The sequence below is a fragment of the Phocoena phocoena genome, chromosome 7, assembly GCF_963924675.1.
Source record: "Phocoena phocoena chromosome 7, mPhoPho1.1, whole genome shotgun sequence".
Taxonomy (NCBI): domain Eukaryota; kingdom Metazoa; phylum Chordata; class Mammalia; order Artiodactyla; family Phocoenidae; genus Phocoena; species Phocoena phocoena.
Window position 1 is genome coordinate 85,272,124 of NC_089225.1, and position 8,522 is coordinate 85,280,645.

Below are 8,522 nucleotides of genomic sequence, written 5' to 3' on the forward strand. Positions count from 1 at the left end.
ATCGTGTTTTTTCAGCACTGGAAACAGGTTGTGGCGAAATATCAAATTTAGGAAGCTCCAGTGGGACAGTGTGAGAGGCGTGTTCTGGGAGTGATCGTGGCGCACCCACCCGACAAAGCCAAGCGCGCTCCTGCCTTCACGCGCCTGCGGTGAGTGGAAGCCTGCAGCAGATTCCAGCTGTGTCACCAGCCCTCCCTTTCTGCAGGGGGCAGAGAGCCCAGAAGGGGCCGCGGTGGCGTAAAGCAGGCAAACTCTTGCCCAAGCGCAGCCAAGGGTGTGGAGATTTGTCTCTGGGGAAGATGTACTTCCCTGCTCCTTCCTGAGTCCCCTGAGGTGACTCCACTAGACCCTAGGACCTCCACTTCTCCGTCTGCGGGACAGAGCCATTCAACTCAGGCCGGCTGAGGGCAGGCTGTTTGGACCAGAAATCACTGCCTGGACATGTCCCCCAGCACCACCACCCCATGTCGGGCTCCATGCTAGCCCCTCCACACCCGCCAGCTGTCAGGATCACACGTCACGTTCTGTGAGCGCCAGCTCCCTAAGTGCAGACAAATCAGCCCTGCAGGACTCACAGTGCAGAAGCTGAGCCACAGCAAAGAAGATGAAATGTGATCAGCAGACACAGTGTTGGGTGCTTTGTGGGAGCAACTGGTGTCCTGCTGAGTCCTCGTTGCCCCGTCCCCTCCCAACCCTCCTCTGTCAGGACAAGGCGCACAGCCTTGCCATTGATGTGTGTGGGTGTGGAACTCCACGCTCAGCCCACAGAGTGACTCAGAGACGCCCATGAGCAGAAGCTGTCACACTAGTCACCGGCATTCAGTGATCTGGTGAAACGCCTCCCGGCGCTTGTGGTGACCGTGGCTATGCCAACAGTGTAAAGTGCTTAAAAAGAGGGCAGTGAGAGGCTGGGGAAAGTCTGGGGCGAGGAGGTAAAGCAACTGCTGGAAAATCTCTTTCCACTGAGCTAGGACGTGAAAAACTTGATCAGCTGACGCATAGTCACAATTTGATTCCACACCTGGATTTCTGAGTAAAACTATGAGGAAATGAATGTTTTATCCAAAAGGAACCAAACAAACTGCTTTGATGGTATGTCCCTTCTGTGCCTTTTTTTTTTTTGTCATTTATTTGATTAATAAACAGAGGTGATTCAAAACAATTTTTTGAGTGAAACTTAGAAGGCACCCTTAAGCCATGTCAGAAAATCACCCAACCCTACAGAAAAACACAAGCACAGAAAGGAAACAAAATGGAAAAGGAGAGATGCAGGAGTGGCCCTGGCCCAGAAGGTAGCGATGTCTCTGTCTCCCCCAGGGCTGCATCCTCTCCCTTATCTGCCTTCCTCCTCTCAGATCTCACTCAGTCTATCTGCAGAGAGACGTGGGACTGGATACTACAAAATAGGCTACTTTTATACTAAAAGGAATTCAATAAAAGTGAAATACGTAAAAGCTGGGGCTTATATATTTTTATTATGATTCTTTTCAGCCAGGCTTTTAAAAATCCTCTATGTTGGGAGAAGTGTAGCCAGTGTATCTTGCAGGAAGAGACAGAAGAAAACAAAGCTGGTGTGTGTACACAAAGACAATCCCCGCCCAAAATAAAAACCTCACCTTTCACAGGAACCCAAGTTCAAGCTCCACCCTCCTCATCCCCGTGTGCTTTGAGACAACTTGCTTTATGCCAGTCCTCGTGATGGTTTTAGGTGCCAAGGAGGTGGTCCCCACAAACTGCATCTTTTTATGAATCTTTCATAAAAGCACTTTTTCCCCTTAAGCAGTGGTAATCTGATGTTCATAGAGATTGATGAGAGCCCTGGGTGTCAGCAGGGAATCGGACAGATGGCAATTGTGACGATAAATAATCGTAATGCTTTTCACTCTCTTGACCTCAACAATTCAAGGGTCTCAAAACACAGCAGAGACTTAGAATTATAGGGCAGGAAGGGACCTTGGGAAAGGGCACCTCATTCATCCTTCCAGCTTCTCACCCAGAGCTAGACTAAACGAGACGCTCTCATTGGCACTTGGCCTCTGACTGCAGTCGGGCGGCTGTGTTCCTGGTGAGAACACCGGTGCAGCCCATGAGTTATGGGACATGCCTCCTCCTTGCCCCAGGGGGAATCGAAGCTTCCAGACTCAAGGGCAGAGAATGCAATAGCTCCAGAGCCCTCCCAGTGAGATGGGGAAGCTGAAGAGAAGCTGGTGCCCAGGACTGGCCCAGAGCACCAACCTGGCAAGAAATGGCCGCTCTGGCCACCAGGAAGGAGCAGATGCTGGGGAACTTGGCTATGCCACAAACGATGTTAACACAGACCTACCACACCATGGATGCACATTCTAAATGACTCGCCTCTCGGAACCCAGGCCAGGACTTATGTGTGGATTCCTCTTCATTTGCTGTTAATCAGAGGCTAAGAGGGACTTTGGCATGAGATGATAAATAGCCACTCACCTCACCTCTCAACTCCCAGCCGCCATGACAGGGCGCTTAGTGAATGGCAGTGTGCTTGTATTTCCAGATGGGGGTGGAGACAGACAGAGGACTGCAGTTCCCAAATCGTGGTTCCAGGCAGAAAGGATGGAGGGCAAGTGAGGAGAGGAAATGAAACTTTGCTTTCAGTTACCCTTGTCCTCCCATTTCCCATCTTCAAGAACCAGTTTGAGGTGAATGTCTGGCAAATTGGTTGTAAATATCCTTATATTTAATTTTTCCTCATGTCATAGGATTCAAGGCCTCTTGAGAACTCCCTCCCCCTTCATGGGTTCCATAATCATATGTATTCCAAGCCAAACCACTCGGAGTTCTCTTGTTTTCTGTCCCGGGATCTCTTCCTTTCCTCAGCGGCCCCATCTCTCCTGAATCTTATGTGTTTCAATTCTCATCTCCCTTGAAAAAGACCATCTTTGACTAGAAAAGCAGAAACTCTCCTGCATCCATGAAGATCTTTAATCAAACCCTTGTTCTTGAGATGCAAATAAAAGAAGTAGTGGTGTTTTCAAGCCCTTCAGGCCTTCTTTGCCGTGTCTAAAAGGAGCAACCTGAATTGAAGGAATTTTAAAACTTGAAAAATTTCTTAATTTTTCCAGTTAAAAAAATACAGTTGTTACGTTATCAGAAAACTCATCTTGAAGCAACAAATGCCCACAAGTAAATAGTGCAGGTGACAAATCATTAAGAAAAAATGAAGCCCTTTTTGTGAGTCCTATTTATGGCTCAGTTATCCTGTCCTAAGTACCCACATAGAAATAAATTCAAGCATCACTAAAACAACATAGAATCTAATGTTCAAAATGTTCTAGAAATAAACTCTTCCTCAAAGGCACACACACAGCTACTCTTCTCCCAGCCAGAAGCACAGACCTTCCCGAGAAAATCCAAGCATCATAGCACGACAGTGCTCTGCCATCTGGTGGCCAAAAGTGAAATGACCCTCAATACTCAACCAAAAGATTGCAGATAGTCATGTGAATTCATACAAATCATGAACAACACAGTTTGCTCAAATCCTCTACCAACGAGCAGAGAAATGGCATTCTGCAAAAACAAACCCAATTTTGAAGAATCTTCTCTAAGCCGTACAAGCTCTTACGTTGCTTGCTTGGATGAGCCTGACTGGTTACCACACATGTACAGAAAAACTGCAGTTATTTAAGTCTGCAAACCTCTTTGCTCAGATGTCTACAATGACCAACCGTTGTGCCATGCACATGTCTATTGGTAGCCAAGTGGAGGAAACAAGTAGCTCATTCCGATAATACAATTACAAGATGGGGACCTGGTACATTCTGAGAGCCACTCGTGAATGTATTTACAGAGTTCTAGTCTGCAGGAGCATTTCCCAGAGTCTGGTCTATGAAACACCAGTTCTGGAGATAACTTACAAAACTGGTCAGAGGGCTTCCCTGATGGTGCAGTGGTTAAGAATCCGCCTGCCAATGCAGGGGACACAGGTTCGAGCCCTGGTCCGGGAAGATCCCACATGCCACGGAGCAACTAACCCCGTGCACCACAACTACTGAGCCTGCGTGCCACAGCTACTGAAGCCCGCGTGCCTAGAGCCCGTGCTCTGCAACAAGAGAAGCCGCCACAATGAGAAGCCCATGCACTGCAACAAAGAGTAGCCCCTGCTCGCCACAAACAGAGAAAGCCCGTGTGCAGAAACAAAGACCCAACACAGCAAAAAAAAGTAATCAATAAATATCTGATGAATAAGTAAATGAATAAATTATTTAAAAAGGAAGGGGGATGAATTCAATGTAAGGAACAAAATAAAACTTCAAAGAGGTATTAATTAATATTCTCAGAGAGGAGTATAGTGTCCACCCAACAAGAGTTGGAAGTTATTAGGATAGTGGGGCTGACAAAAATAACCAGGGAGTAAGAAAGAGCTTTACAAAGTAAATATGTGGTAGCTGAAATTTTAAAAATTCAATAGAAGGCTTATTAGATTAAGCTGACAAAACCTTCTAAAAAGCTAAACCAAAAGAAAATAAGATGGAAAATGGCAGGGGTGAGCAGGGGCAAAGGAGTGGGCAGGGAGAAAATGAGGGGATAGATCAAGGCAATCTCACATCTAATACAAGTTCCAAAAAATAAGAACAGAGAAAATGGAACACAGCTGAGAAGTAAAGGGAAATCACAGGAAGTCATGTGTGCGCTAAGCCAGAGAACCCCAACCAACTGGAGCAGACCACAGAGGGCGGGGACTCAAGGAGACACAGGACTGATGGACTGTGTGATTTGTCTGAGCATTTGGAGAAAGCATTATAAAGTACGTTGTTGGAAAGGTCTGTTGAAGTATTTAGGGAAAAATTTGTGTAGTGGTAGATCCGCAGAATACTACAAAACTGAAAAATTAAGATAATGATTGACTCCAGGAAAAGCAAAACATTATACAGTGTGTCAATGAAAAATTAATCAGTCGATGCAAGAAAGAAATGGAAAAATTTGTTTTGAATTTTATTTTATTTTTTTTATACAGCATGTTCTTATTAGTTATCCATTTTATACATATTAGTGTATATATGTCAGTCCCCATCTCCCAATTCATCACACCACCACCACCCCCGCTCTGCCACTTTCCCCCCTTGGTGTCCATACATTTGTTCTCTACATCTGTGTCTCAATTCTGCCCTGCAAACCGGTTCACCTGTACCATTTTTCTAGGTTCCACATATATGCATTAATATACGATATTTGTTTTTCTCTTTCTGACTTGCTTCACTCTGTATGACAGTCTCTAGATCCATCAACGTCTCTACAAATGACCCAATTTCATTCCTTTTATGGCTGAGTAATATTCCATTGCATATATGGACCACATCTTCTCTATCCATTCGTCTCTTTTTTTTTTAACATCTTTATTGGAGTATAATTGCTTTACAATGGTGTGTTAGTTTCTGCTTTATAACAAAGTGAATCAGTTATACATATACATATGTTCCCATATCTCCTCCCTCTTGCGTCTCCCTCCCACTCTCCCTATCCCACCCCTCTAGGTAGTCACAAAGCACCGAGCTGATCTCCCTGTGCTATGCGGCTGCTTCCCACTAGCTATCTATTTTACATTTGGTAGTGTATGTATGTCCATGCCACTCTCTCACTTTGTCACAGCTTCCCCTTCCCCCTCCCCATATCCTGAAGTCCATTCTCTACTAGGTCTATGTGTTTATTCCTGTCTTGCTCCTAGGTTCTTCATGACCTTTTTTTTCCCTTAGATTCCATACATATGTGTTAGCATATGGTATTTATTTTTCTCTTTCTGACTTACTTCACTCTGTATGACAGACTCTAGGTCCATCCACCTCACTACAAATAACTCAATTTCATTTCCTTTTATGGCTGAGTAATATTCCATTGTATATATGTGCCACATCTTCTTTATCCATTCATCTGATGATGGACACTTAGGTTGCTTCCATGTCCTGGCTATTGTAAATAGTGCTGCAATGAACATTTTGGTACATGACTCTTTTTGAATTATGGTTTTCTCAGGGTATATGCCCAGTAGTGGGATTGCTGGGTCATATGGTAGTTCTATTTTTAGTTTTTTAAGGAATCTCCATACTGTTCTCCATAGTGGCTGTATCAATTTACATTCCTTTCAACAGCGCAAGAGGGTTCCCTTTTCTCCACACCCTCCCCAGCATTTGTTGTTTGTACATTTTCTGGTGATGCCCATTCTAACTGGTGTGAGGTGATATATCTCACTGTAGTTTTGATGTGCATTTCTCTAATAATTAGTGATTTTGAGAAGATTTTCAGGTGCTTCTTGGCCATCTGTATGTCTTCTTTGGAGAAATGTCTATTTAGGTCTTCTGCCCATTTTTGGATTGGGTTGTTTGCTTTTTTAATATTGAGCTGCATGAGCTGTTTATATATTTTGGAGATTAATCCTTTGTCCATTGATTTGTTTTCAAACATTTTCTCCCATTCTGAGGGTTGTCTTTTCATCTTGTTTGTAGTTTCCTTTGCTTTGCAAAAGCTTTGAAGTTTCATTAGGACCCATTTATTTATTTTTGTTTTTATTTCCATTACTTTAGGAGGTGGATCAAAAAAATCTTGCTGTGATTTATGTCAAAGAGTGTTCTTCCTATGTTTTCCTCTAAGAGTTTTATAGTGCCCGGTCTTATATTTAGGTCTCTAATCCATTTTGAGTTTATTTTTGTGTATGGTGTTAGGGAGTGTTCTAATTTCATTCTTTTACATGTAGTTGTCCAGTTTTCCCAGCACCACTTATTGAAGAGACTGTCTTTTCTCCATTGTATATCCTTGCCTCCTTTGTCATAGATGAGTTGACCATAGGTGTGTGGGTTTATCTCTGGGCTTTCTATCCTGTTCCATTGATCTATATTTCTGTTTTTGTGCCAGTACCATACTGTCTTGATTACTGGAGCTTTGTAGTAAGTCTGAAGTCAGGGAGTCTTATTCCTCCAGCTCCGTTTTTGTCCCTCAAGACTGCTTTGGGGGCTTCCCTGGTGGCGCAGTGGTTAAGAGTCCACCTGCCAATGCAGGGGACATGGGTTCAAGCCCTGGTCTGGGAAGATCCCATATGCCATGGAGCAACTAAGCCCCTGCACCACAACAACTGAGCCCACGCACTGCAACTACTGAAGCCCACACGCCTAGAGCCTGTGCTCCACAACAAGAGAAGCCACTGCAATGAGAAGCCCATGCACCGCAGCAAAGAATACCCCCACTCACCACAACTAGAAAAAGCCCACGCACAGCAAAGAAGACCCAACGCAGCCAAAAATTAATTAATTAGTTCTTTTAAAAAAGACTGCTTTGGCTATTTGGGGTCTTTTGTGTCGCCAAACAATTTTTAAGATTTTTTTTTCTAGTTCTGTTAAACATGTCATTGGTAATTTGATAAGAATTGCATGAAATCTGTAGATTGCTTTGGGTAGTAGAGTCATTTTCACAATATTGATTCTTCCAATCCAAGAACATGGTATATCTCTCCGTTTGTATCATCTTTAATTTTTTTCATCAGTGTCTTATAGTTTTCTGCATGCAGGTCTTTTATCTCCCTAGGTAGGTTTATTCCTAGGTATTTTATTCATTTTGTTGTAAATGGGAGTGTTTCCTTAATTTCTCTTTCAGATTTTTCATCATTAGTGTATAGGTATGCAAGAGATTCCTCTGCATTAATTTTGTATCCTTCAACTTTACCAAATTCATTGATTAGCTCTAGTAGTTTTCTGGTGGCATCTTTAGGATTCTCTATGCATAGTATCATGTCATCTACAAACAGTGACAGCTTTACTTCTTATTTTCCAATTTGTATTCCTTTTATTTCTTTTTCTTCTCTGATTGCCGTGACTAGGACTTCCAAAACTTCCAAAATGTTGAATAATAGTGGTGAGAGTGGACATCCTTGTCTTGTTCCTGATGTTAGAGGAAATGCTTTCAGTTTTTCACCATTGAGAATGATGTTGGCTGTGGGTTTGTTTTATATGGCCTTTATTATGTTGAGGTAGTTTCCCTCTATGCCCACCTTCTGGAGAGTTTTTATCATAAATAGGTGTTGAATTTTGTCCAATGCCTTTTCTGCATCTATTGAGATGATCATATGGTTTTTCTTCTTCAGTTTGTTAATATGGTTTATCACATTCATTGATTTGCATCTATTGAAGAATCCTTGCATCCCTGGGATAAATCCCACTTGATCATGGTGTATGATCCTTTTAATGTGTTGTTGGATTCTGTTTGCTCGTATTTTGTTGAGGATTTTTGCATCTATATTCATCAGTGATATTGGTCTGTAATTTTCTTTTTTTGTAGTATCTTTGTCTGGTTTTGGTAGCAGGGTGATTGTGGCCACGTAGAATGAGTTTGGGAGTGTTCCCTTCTTTGCAATTTTTTGGATGAGTTTGAGAAGGATGGATGTTAGCTCTTCTCTAAATGTTTGATAACATTCACCTGTGAAGGCATTTGGTCCTGGACTTTTGTTTGTTGGAAGATTTTTAATCACAGTTTCAATTTCATTACTTGTGATTGGTCTGTTCCTATTT